A 12,578-nucleotide genomic window follows, 5' to 3' on the forward strand; every position below is an offset into this window, starting at 1 on the left:
TAATACTATTTGTCAATGAGTTCACAAGGAAACATATGTATGATACAGAGTCTAATTTAATAGAACTATTTCTTTTGTCACAATCAGGAACTATAATTCAAAATGGTAGGGTCCCTTTGTAATTAAAGGGTTAAGTGTATAATCCATACATCTGTTTTCTAACTTTTTGTACAATACTATTTATATAATATTCAATTTAGAAGATTAATTTATATAATAATCAGTTTATTTGTTTTGAACATTTCCCTTCATTTGAGTACAGCAGGATTTTTGTGATGACATACAGTACTTGGTTTCCCAATGAGGCTGTTGGTGCTTGGTACAGAGGACATATGGGGGAAGGGCCATTATATCAATTATCAAGATCTTTTCTCCAGAATATTTTTGAATGGCAATCCCAATGGGGCTGATAATAGTAAATGGGAAAAGGAAGTGAATCAAAGAGGCATGCCATGACCTTGTCAACTTCAACACTAGGTACAGCGTCTATGGTCTTGCTGTTGGAGGTCACAGATTGCAAATATTACAGCTGAAAGGCCATAAAGTAAACAGTGAGTTGATCTGGAGCCAGGGAGATGGAGTAATTCAGAGGCTAGTTTGGGAATCTCAATCAGAGTGGAGAGATAAACCAACTGACATTTGGATGGACGAGACTCAGAATGAGTAGGAAAAGGGTACACAGCACGTGTTGGCTTCACCGCAGAAGCTACAGATATGAAGGAAGTGGAAAGCAGAAGATGAAATGATTTGAAAATGACCATGAAGATCTCTAGAGTGGCTTGGTTTGAAGAAGACTAGGTGCTTGGGTATAATGGAGGTATATCACGTGGGTGTAACTGTAGGGTTTGTGCGGTGGTGGTTAAACACTCTGCCTGTACGGACGGGAACTGCATGGAGACAGATATTCCTGTAAAGGTTTATTGCTGAACAATAACATTTACACCTGCCGCGTTCTCGTTCTTTCTCTTCTTGATAGTCCCTCTTTTCCCATCACACTCTCCCCGAAAGCAATCAGAAAAAAACAGAAAGTCACATTAACGGAAACTTATCCACAAACTGCAACAGAGAGCTCCACACAACTCGAAAAAATTTCAAACTGCTCAACCAAATAAAACAACAATTGCAGGACGTAAGCTTACAAGAGGGGAGATAAAAGCATCAGAGACAGTCTGAGTATCTTCTCAAAGTGCGTTACAAGAAAAGCAAAAGAAAGCAAAAAGAAATCTAGAAGATAATAATTCAGGTGGGTAGCTGCGTCAGCATGTGTAGGCTGCAAAGGAACAAGTAATAGGTTTATTCTTCAATAAACTTAGTTTGTGGTTGTTTGTGTTATTCATCCAGGTGGATGCTGCACATTGGTGGTGGTGGAGGGGAGTCCCCATTTCCTGTAAAGTGCTTTGAGTGGAGTGTCCAGAAAAGCGCTATATAAGTGTAAGCAATTATTATTATTATTATTATTATTATTATTATTCCTAGTGAAATTGAGTTTATAGCAGATGTTTGAGACAGTTGTCAAAAACCAAGTTCAATAAGAATCATCTGTCAGTAATTCATAATAAATTCTTGACGTCATTTAATCATAATATACAGTATGCTATACATAAACTCCCATTTACTGTAACAAATCTTTCTTTTTAAAGTCTTCAGTCTGGGCATCAAGTTTTTGAATTAATTTTAAAGTTTAAAAAAAAGATGTGTCTAAGTCATAGATTTTCTAAATTTGCAATATGGGACACAACAAGAATGGTCTGATTGCATTTGTTAGGCACTGTATTTTTTTAGGTAAGCAATCTTTTTTAAACAAGGTACTCAGAAGAAAACCTGAATTATCTGAGTAACTAAGATTGAGTAACTTTGTCCAGGGGGCTGGATTGGTCTTTAAAAGGTAAATTACTACAAAAACAGATGAGATCAGGTGGCAGCAAAAATGAGTAACTTACACACTCCTTCGTGGATCATGGAGTATGGATCAACCAATGAATGTGATGCAGTATACTAGATTATCAGTCTATTTTTCCTCATGATAAAGACATTTGGATTTTCCCAGGTAGTATACACTTCCCTGTGTACCCCTAGAGGTTGGGAAATAGATGTTCTACACATGTGATGCTGCTGTACTTAAATTAATTCTGGACAAGGTATGAAGAAGAATTTCAGATTGATTTTTTAATATCTTATAAATAAATCAATATGAAATATTTAACAATAAAAAAAACAAATATGAAGGTTTCTGAGGCTCCAAGTGACAGATATCTTGGTTGCTAAACAATGGCACTTGGAATGTTCCGGACAGAAACAGAGGTCATGGAGGAGTAAGGGGGGGCTTAGGGAGGGAGCCTGTTTTTTTAGTTTATTTTCACTGAAGAACACCATTTCAAGTCACATACAGTAAACCTCACTGAATTTCTTTTACATAAACCAATTTATTATATTTTACTATGCAGAACAACGTATAATTTGCGAAAAGCCTTCTAGTCTTAACTAAATGAATAACACTGCACACACCCCTGTGCGCGTCTCCTTGTAAAGACCTGTAATTCCCTGTTTTGCTGACAACACTCTTTACACAACATACAGGGAGAGGGTTGTCTCCCAGCACTGTGATAAAGCTGAGCAACTGTATTCTGCTGTCTCCAGTGTCTCTACTGACCTAACTACTAATGCCCTCAATTACAATCATAATTCATTACATTAATATAGTGTAAGAGAATGGAGAAAGTATCGTCCTGATCCGTGGGATTCACGTTGCGGGTTTGGTATTCTGTAAGAACAATGTAATTTACGAACCCTGTGCGGGTCTCCAGGTGAGGTAGCTGAGGTATCCAAATCAGGGGAGGAGGGAGAGTGGTCAGTTATTCCAGGCAGGGTCAAGACCAGGAGGAGAGGCAAACAAATCCGATAGGGGCGAGGCAAGAGTGAGAAATCCAAAATCAAAACCAAAGAGGCGACGTTGAGGGAGTCCAGACCAGGTAGAAAAAGGTACTGAGGAGGAAAGGGTGAGGTGAGCTCAGGAGGTGGAAGAGATCCTACTACCAAGCAATGTAACTGGGTGAACTGATTGTTGAAATAGTGAAGGAAGGGGTGTGTAAGGGAAATTGGATAATGAGGGCTTGATTGAGACCAGCTGCAGCAGTAACATATAGTGTTTTTCATTCTAGAAGAACTCAAAGTGCTTTGAAGGGTAAGTGCTTAAGTCGGAACCTTTTTTAAGTAAGCCCGTTTGGACCAAACCAGACAGGAATTTAGCTAGGGCACAGGCAACACCCCCCTCTCATACTTTTTGGAAAGATATAAAGTATAATTCCATTTTTTTTTAAATTAAGGCGACATGGAGCTTGTTACATAAAGTGATGCCACTGCCACAGCAGAGTTCAATTTCGCGGGATGTGGCTTCTCAAGAGAAGAACCGCTAGAGTAGAGTATTGGATCCTGAGCAGAGTTAGATCGGTGAGAAAATTTCCAGATGGCGAGAAACACAAAGCCAGAAGTGTAGTGCAGACATCGTGGTCGAAAAGAGAGCAGAAACCCAAAAGCCCAGGTAGCCGATACAGTAGATGAGAGCAATAAGCCAGAAGTGAAGTCCTTAAACCGCATTCAAAAAGGAACGAGTTCTGAAAACCAGGAAAGCCTAATTCAAGACAAAACATTAGGAATGAGTAGAGCTCAACAGGAATTTAAACCCAATACTGAGCGCTGGGGTTACTGCAGACAGCCCTAAAGTATGCTGGGGTTTGGAGGTGTGGTGGTGGACAGGTAAGGTGAGTGGTTATCTGATTGGATGTGGTCTATACCTTCTTAAAGGGACTGCCGGTTGGTTGCATGAAGTCCTAGATCAGGCCTATCAGGTCCTTAACTGAATCCCAGCTGGGGCCTACACGAGCCCCTCCTTCCATAATCCCCTCAGCAAAGGTGGTCTCAGGCACCAACTGTTCTCCACGGCTCTCTGTCTCGGCAGTCGATCCCTTCTACTGTTTGCATTTCTCTATAGAGCTCTTTCTTGTAGTTCATTCTTGCTGTGTCCCATGTTGCAAAATTAGAAAATTTATGACTTAGACACATCTTTTTTAAAGTTAAAAATTAATTCAAAAACTTGATTCCCAGTCTGAAGACTTTAAAAGGAAAGATTTGTTAAAGTAAATTGGAGTTTATGTATAGCATACTGTATAATATGATGAAATCTGCTGAGCCTTTGTGCTGCTCTTTAGTGTCATTCCGGCTTTGAAAATCATCTACTTTGGATTCAGCCTATGGGCCGAGTTTCACCTGCTGTCCCCTGCTTGCTGCACACACTTTGCTCCCTGATTCCTGCCTGCTCTTGGTTTATTTTTGAAAATGGGCTATGGCTTACACTACCTGAAGCAGCAGAACATTACACATACTTAGTCTCCTACACAGCTTGGTCTTCCTCATCTTGTCAGCAGTGGAACCACCAGCCTTCCTTAGACAGGAAATTGATGGTTTACAGGCTGATCTGTTGGTGTGGACCTGTGTGATGGAGAGAGTTGGTAGTGGATGTTTGATTGCTAAGCTAATAAGTAGACACACACTCCAACACTACTTTGAATTATTCCACCAGGTCATCCTGAGAGGTGTCTTTTCCTTTAAGCAAACATTCAGTTTCTGATTAACCCACAGAAGTTGTAAGTGCTATTTTATGATGGTGTCAGATTAGGAGTTTTGCTCACCTTGTGTTCTGAAAAGCTGCTTTGAAACTTTGTGTTGGAAGACAGCCACCAGCGCTCAAGCTTGACAGCTGTTGTCTCTCAAAGACAAGTACAGTACTTCCTGTAGAGAAGCACTGCTCCCCTGTGGTCCTGCCTCGGGGCCATCACATAGGAGCGGCAATCTTAAAGGCCATCGGTTTCTCAGAACTGTGCTGCTGACTGATCTTCTCTGTCTTATGCAGCTTATTTTAAACACATCCCAGGCCCTCAGGCAAAGTTGCTCAATCTGAAGTGTGATGATATGTAAATTTCTTTTACATGAACCAATTTTTTTATATTTTACTATGCAGAAAAACGTATAATTTGCGAAAAACCTTCCAGTCTTAAATAAATGAATAACACTGCACACACCCCTGTGCGCATGTCCTTGTAAAGAACTGTAATTCCTTGTTTTGCTGACAACTCTCTTTACACAACATACAGATAGAGGGTGGTCTCCCAGCACTGTGATACATCTGATTAACTCTTTTCTGCTGTCTCCAGTGTCTCTACTGACCTAAACTACTAATGCCCTCAATTACAATCATAATTCCTTACATTTATATAGTGTAAGAAAATGGAAAAAGGATCGTCCTGATCCGCGGGATTCATGTAGCAGGTTGGGTATTCTGTAAGAGCGATGTAATTTACGAACCCTGTGCGGGTCTCCAGGCGAGGTAGCTGAAGTATCCAAGGCAGGCGAGGAGGGAGAGTGGTCAGTTATCCCAGGCAGGGTCAAGACCAGGTAGGAGGCAAGAGGAGAGGCAAACAAATCTGATAGGGGTGAGGCAAAAGTGAGAAATCCAAAATTAAAACCAAAGAGGCGACGTTGAGGGAGTCCAGAGCAGGTAGAAAAGGGTACTGAGGAGGAAAGGGCGAGGTGAGCTCAGGAGGTAGAAGAGATCCTAATACCAAGCAATGTAACTGGGTGAACTGATTGTTGAAATAGTGAAGGAAGGGGTGTGTAAGAGAAATTGGATAATGAGTCCAGCTGCAGCCATAACATATAGTGCTTTTCATTCTGGAAGAACTCAAAGCGCTTTAAAGGGTAAGCGCTTAAGTTGGAACCTTTTTTAAGTAATCCCGTTTGGACCAAACCAGAGTGGAGTTTAGCTAGGGCACAGGCAACACCCCCCTCTCATACTTTTTTGAAAGATATCAAGTATAATTCCATTTTTGGGGGGGAAAATTAAGGCAACATTGACCTTGTTACATAAAGTGATGCCCCTACTGTATCTAGCTATAAGATTATGAAGACATAAATATTTCTCAATTAAACAGTTTGCGTTTTCCAGATATAAACATACAGGTAAAAACAAATTTAATATATTTGTAAAATAAAATTAAATGAATGCCATAAAGAATTTTGTTTTTCATACAAGGTGCTCAGGAGAAAAAAAACAGACATACTGTATCATCACACTTCAGATTGTTCCTTACAAAGCAAAGGTGATCACCATCTTTGGATATGAGACGGTTGTTACTGGAAGATGGCTTGGAGCTTCAGTGTCCAGAGTGGGAATAAAGGAAGAAATCCTTGACCTCAAAAAGTAGCCATAGATCTGGCAAAGACCTGTATGAAGCATATTATTCAATTAATGGGCAAATACTAGCAGTTGTGAAGTTGTATTTGTTCGTCATTATCTGCTTTTGTGCGATCTAAGAATACAAATACCATATACAGTGCTGTCCGTAAATATTTGGACAGTGACACAATTGTTGTTTTGGCTCTGTACACCAGCACATTGGATTTGAAATGACTGAGGTTAAAGTGCAGAATGTAAGCTTTAATTGGATGTTTTACATCCCTATTGGGTGAACCATATAGGAATCACAGCCCTTTTAGACATAGTCCTCCCATTTTAGGGGACCAAAAGTAATTGGACAATTGGCTGCCCAGTTGTTTCTTGGCCATCTGTGTGTTGCATTATGAGTTCATGCACAAGAGAGCTAACAAAAGGTCTAGAGTTGATTCTAGATGTGGCATTTGCATCTGGAGTCTGTTGCTGTCCTCTCTAAACACGAGGACCGAAGAAGTGTTTTTGCCATTAAAGTGGGCCATCAGGAGGCTGAAAAATCAGACATAGCCAACACATTAGGTGGGTCAATTAACTGTTTGTTACATTTATAGAAGCAAAAATGCACTCATAATCTTAGCAATAGCAAGTGACCTGGAAGACCACAGTAGTGGATGAGTGAAGAATACTTTCAATTGTGAAGAAAAGCCCCTTTTTGACTGTTGGACAGGTTGGCAACACTCCAGGATGAAGGTATACTGTAGGTGTGTTTAAGACTACCATAAAGAAAAGAATACACCAGCATAATGGCAGAGGGTTCACTACATGATGCAAACCGCTGGTAGGATTGACCAGTTTATGGTTTGCTTAAATAACACATAAGAAGCCTTTAGTGTTCTGGGACAAAGCTTTATGGACAGATGAGACAAAGATTAACCTGTACCAGAGTGATGGAAAGAAAAAAGTGTGGGGAAAAAATGGAACTGCTCATGATCCAAAGCATACCACCTCATCTGTGGAACATGGTGAAGGTAGTTTCATAGCTTGGGCATATTTGGATGCTAGTGGAACTGGCTCACTTGTCTTTATTAATGTGACTGCAGATGGCAGCAGCAGGATGAATACTGAAGTGTTCAGAAGCAGCTAATCTGCTCAGATCCAATCAAATGTTTCAAAACTCATTGCAGCAGGACAATCTCTCTCATCCTAGCGTTAATCCCGCATCAGCAGGGTCCGCTTGTCGGCACGCCCGTCTCCATTTGGTGGTTTGAACCAAATCTTTGAACTGACGTTGCCATTAAATGCCACCCAGAATACTCCAACTGGCTTGTCGCTCTGCCTGCCGTCAGTGGGGGGGAGGAGAACAAAGTAATGTAGCCAATTCATAGAGGAGGATTATTAGGAGGCATGGAAAATCTGGCCAGGACACCGGGGTTACACCCCTTCTCTTTTCAAGAAACACCCTGGGATTTTTAATGACCACAGAGAGTCAGGACCTCAGTTTTACGTCTCATCAGAAACACGGCGCTTGTTTACAGTGTAGCGGTGAGGCTTATTAATAAGGCAGAATTAAGTGTTTCTGAGCTTTCCCAAATTAGGCCTCATTTCTCTGTTCATCTCTGTGGTGCAGCCACAGAGAAAGAATTCATGCAAGCTGATTTAAGATGTTTTCTTGTGATAAGAAACCAGCTCCCAAAGGGGGATGCACTTAGCTAAGCCTGGCTATCATGATCAATGGTCACCCATTGGCGCCTATCTGTCTAGGGAGTGCGAGTTGGACATCTGGATTGCATTCCTAAGTGTCAGGAGTAAGTGACTCATATCTCACCTTGATCAACCAATCAGGGACTGGTAGGGCCGAGTAACCCACGTGGGACTCTGATGCCCATGGAACTTTCAGCCAATCAATGAGCTGAAGTTCCTCCAGGTAAAAACAGGCAACACAGAGAGCCTGAGAGATTCAGATTCAGATTCAGATTCAACAAGATTCAGATTCAACAAGATTCAGAAGGGATTCTGGAGAGGATTCTGTGGACTGTTCTAAAGGGAATTCAAAGGAGAATTCCAGGGCAGGACGGCCCAGGAGCAGAAGGCTCCCAAGGGCAGGACATTCTCGCAGCGCGCCTCCTGACCATCCTGAGACTCAGCCCGGACAACCACGGAACGGCCAGTGTGTCCGAGTGCCAGAACTTTCCTTTGTTCTAAGAGTCTAGAGTGGAGGTTGCCAGAGAGTAACCAGCAGCAGGCCTCGTGAACAGGTCGGAACTGTGGACAGCTGAATCACTATTCAGAACTAGCTCTTCATTAGGAACGAACCGGTCCTCTTCCTGACTTGCTGGGACCCACAGTCATCTTTTCTCCTGTGCACAAACTTTGCTAGTTAAAGCCAACAGTGAGCATCAGCAGCGCACCGTCGCAAGCCGCACAGCACAGCCTGGCACCAAGCCAGAGAGCGCGGATTGGACAGCAACAGCCTGCAACTGTTTCTTTGTGCCCGCAGGAGATCTGAATCCCCAAAGATTGGATGAGTATTCAACTTCAATGCATTACAGCTCAAGAATTCAATTGTTATCCCAACCAGTTGATATCAATTTAATTCCTAAGAGTTATGTACTTGTTTGAGTATCTAATGTAGAAGTTGTAACCAAGTTCACTTTACGAAACGGTCTTAATGAATGATATACTGAACGTATGTCCTCTTGATGTGTAACACTTTGTAACTGATTGAATATATATCTTTTGTATTCTGATAACCCTCTCGATAAGATCTGTTAGGTTTATATGCATATTCTATGTATTAATAAATGTATCCTCGTGTATTAGTACCTGTGTGTGCGCGTTGTTTGAGTTATGTCGCATGGTTGGATTCTAAAGCCATCAAAAGAATCAACTTTGTGATTTACTGCTACAATTAATAATTGTCTCAGTAAATGCCCAAACCCTACAGAACTGGTGCCTTCAGAGAGCCACTATGATTACATATTTGGCGTCCCTGAACCGGCTATGAATCACTACATTTATTTGGCGTCCCTGGGTGGGCGTGGCAAGACTGAAATGAGTCAACCAAGCGAATAATTCATATAAAACGCCGCGGGTTTCATACACGACAATACAGTGTGCTGAAAGCCGAAAGGAAAAAAAGTTCCCCTTGCTCTTTAAGCAGTGCTTGATTGTTTTGTGATCTTTTGCGATCTACCGGGTTGATTGCATACTTGATCTTGTGGTTTTCTGTGGTAAAACTGTAATTTCGTACTTAAAAGTAATACTCTTTAAGTTTAACGATGGTTGCTAAAAGGTCTGAATTCGAGTCGCTATTAAGCACTCTCTCTAGCAGCGACAGGTCTGACAACGATCTCTTCCATATCTCCGTCAGCGGAGAAGCTAGAATAAATCTCCATTCTCTGAGAGAGCTAGCGAAGGACATAGAGAGATTTGACCCGGCAGTGTCAGAGAATAATATCGAGAGTTATATTCAGGACCTCAGGTATAACCTGCAGTACCTGCCAAACGCCACAGAACAGGAGAAAGTGTTTCTGGTCAGGAAAACTACCAGCAGAGCTGTACATGAGTGGATGGCTAGGCAGATGAAAGAAGTCTGTAATGACTTTGAGCAGCTATGTCAAGCACTTATCGAAGAATACAGTGCGTTTATTGACCCGACTGCTGCGATAGCCGCCGCTCTTAACATTAAGCACGAGAGAGCAGAGTCCCCTCGCGAATATTACGAGAGACTTAGACGAACTTATTTTGCAGGGCGAAATGATGAGGGTTGCGAAGAGAACACACATTTCAAGGGTTTATTCATTGCGAATCTCCACCCGTCAGTCAGAAAGATGATCTTAATGCATACAGATGCACAGACCATGAAAATGACTGATATTAAGAGATTCGTGCAGAAAGCCTGGGAGTATGATGTCCAAAGTCGCTCTGAGCAAAAAGTTGCTAAAGCGACTGCGTTCGCCGTCAGAGCCAGCAGGGTTAATTCCCCCCTGCTCGAAGGAGCACAGGCTCCTGAGCTGGCTAAGCCCCGTTCCAAAGCACTCACACAGGACCGCACCCAGCGTCCTAAGTGCCATGAGAACACCGGGGGAGGGAAAGGGCTAGAAAAGGCTGAACAAAAGAATTCAGTAGCCGCCCGCCTGGCCAGGCTTGAACAAGCTTTATTAGGACAGGGACAACCGCTCCCCAAGGCTGCCGGAAGCGTGAATGAGCTGATACTCTCCACTGGAGGAGGCGGAGACCCGCCCCCTCTCCCTCCCTCAGTCTATCTGATTGAGCGGAAGAGTTCCTGCCTGGATGAGGTCAGTCACTCCCAAGCTAGTGCTGACTCCACCCCTGAAGTCACAGAGCAGGCAGTAAAACGCAGAGGAAAAGCAAGAAGCTTTTACTTCAAGGCTGCCATGGGAAATGTCTTACCCAGTGAGACACTGATTGACACTGAGGTTGAAAGGTGTTTGAAGTCACACGGCAAGCTCAAACGGGTAGAAAAAGAAAAGGGCATGCGACTCAGAGAGGAACCTTTGGTGAATCACCAGAAAGGCAAGGTGTGGAAACAGGTCAAGGCTCCTAAGTCTTCTGTACAGAAGGAAAGGGGGGCCAAGAGGCAGACTGTGCTCACACAATGCCCGCCGAACACAGAAGCCCATGCGGAGATTCCTTCTGTTCCCTCTGGACAAGAAATAAAAATATTTTCTTGTTCCCCGAATATACAGGGAAGTCGTGTCCCGGCCGAGGTCTCAACAGCATCCCTGCCACAGGAGCGGTGCTCCAAGCAGCCGCCTGATCCACCAGGTAAAGCACACACCTTTTACATCCCTAAAGAGGAGCAGATCTCCCCACCTGGCGATGAAAAGGAGCTTTCCCTGTGCACCCTGGCACCCAAGAGGGGTCAGGACCACCACCCCGCAGTGGTGGAAAGGATCCAGATGGCAGGAGAGCAGGTTGGTGATGTAGCCCCCACCCTTAGCCCTGAGAGGTCCTCTATTAGTGAGGATCTGCTTGAGCAGCTGTCACAGGGCCACCGCCAGGTGCCCCTGGTGCAACATTCACAGGTTAGACAGGAGGTCCAGCTGGACGCTGAGACTACTGCGCTGTGGACACACCTGATCCCAGATGCTGATTCCCTCTGCTTTGACCCAGGGAACCTGCAGTCAGGTAACATTATTTCTCACGACTACCAGGTAGTGAGTGAGACTGACCTGATTGTTCCTGCCTCAACGGCAGGGTTTCCAACACACCCAGTCCCCCAGAAGGGACAGGGAATGAAAGCCGAGCCGGTTTTCTTACAGCCACCAGCTCAGTCTGTCAGTCTGAGTCTGACCAACAGTGGTTCAGCCAGACTGGAGCTGGATGGTCAAGTCACCCGCCTGCCAGTGCAGGACATCGCAAAGAGAGGTGTCAGAATCCCCGCCTGCACTGACATGGGCCTGGTGAGTGATAGTAAGTTCAAAGACAGTGAACTAGCTATCCCACTGCTGGGGCAGCTCCCTGAACCCTTAGCGAGGGAAGGGGGGAGCGAGCAGGTGTCCTACACCCACGCCCAGCGAACGATTGTAAACATGCCGATAGAGGGATTCCTCAATCGGGAAGTGTGCAGGGTGGACCTGAACAGTGAGAATAGGGTAACAATCCCAGATCACTCAGACACTCCAGATGACCACTCAGCCGAGGGTCAGGCATGCTCCACCGCTGCACCGCCCCCTGCAGGGTTCCTAGAGCACAGGCATGAACAAATCGAAAAAGCAGATGCCCTGGAAACGGAGGAGCAGCATCAGCAGCTGCGTCAGATCTCCCCAGATTTCCAGGATGTTGGTGCCCAAGATGCCACAGGGCATACTGAGAAAGACACCATGTACACGCTGCGCCAGCTTAGAAAGGCAACAGTCACTCAGAAGGAGATGACTGGGATCAGCCACCCGAAAAGACTTTTGGGAGGACTGATTGCTGCCGCCACTGTTGCACGTTTGCTTTTTCTGGTAGGTTTGTGTGCTACTGGCACTCTCACCCTGACTGCCCCAAGAAGGCAGGTGTCAGAGATGCCAGAGGGTAGTGACAGACTGTATCGACAGCAGCAAAAGTTGGAAAGCTTAGGGAAAACCCTACAGGCAATTTCCTATGCAACAGGGTTAAACCTTATTCCCCAACCAGTGGACATGATTGTTGGTGTTATACAGTGGGTATATGCTTGTGTGCAACAGGCCAGAATGTTGACACAAGACCTGTTAAGGGAGTTTAGTGCCACTGTAGCCAGTCTAACCACGGCACAAATCCCAACCCACTTGATTCCACTCTTCTCAGTAGAGGAGTATTTGACATTAACCCCATCGCTCATAGCTCACCCAGAAGGCAATCCAAGATT

The sequence above is a fragment of the Lepisosteus platostomus genome, chromosome 23 (assembly GCF_059453375.1).
Source record: "Lepisosteus platostomus isolate fLepPlt1 chromosome 23, fLepPlt1.hap1, whole genome shotgun sequence".
Taxonomy (NCBI): Eukaryota; Metazoa; Chordata; class Actinopteri; order Semionotiformes; family Lepisosteidae; genus Lepisosteus; species Lepisosteus platostomus.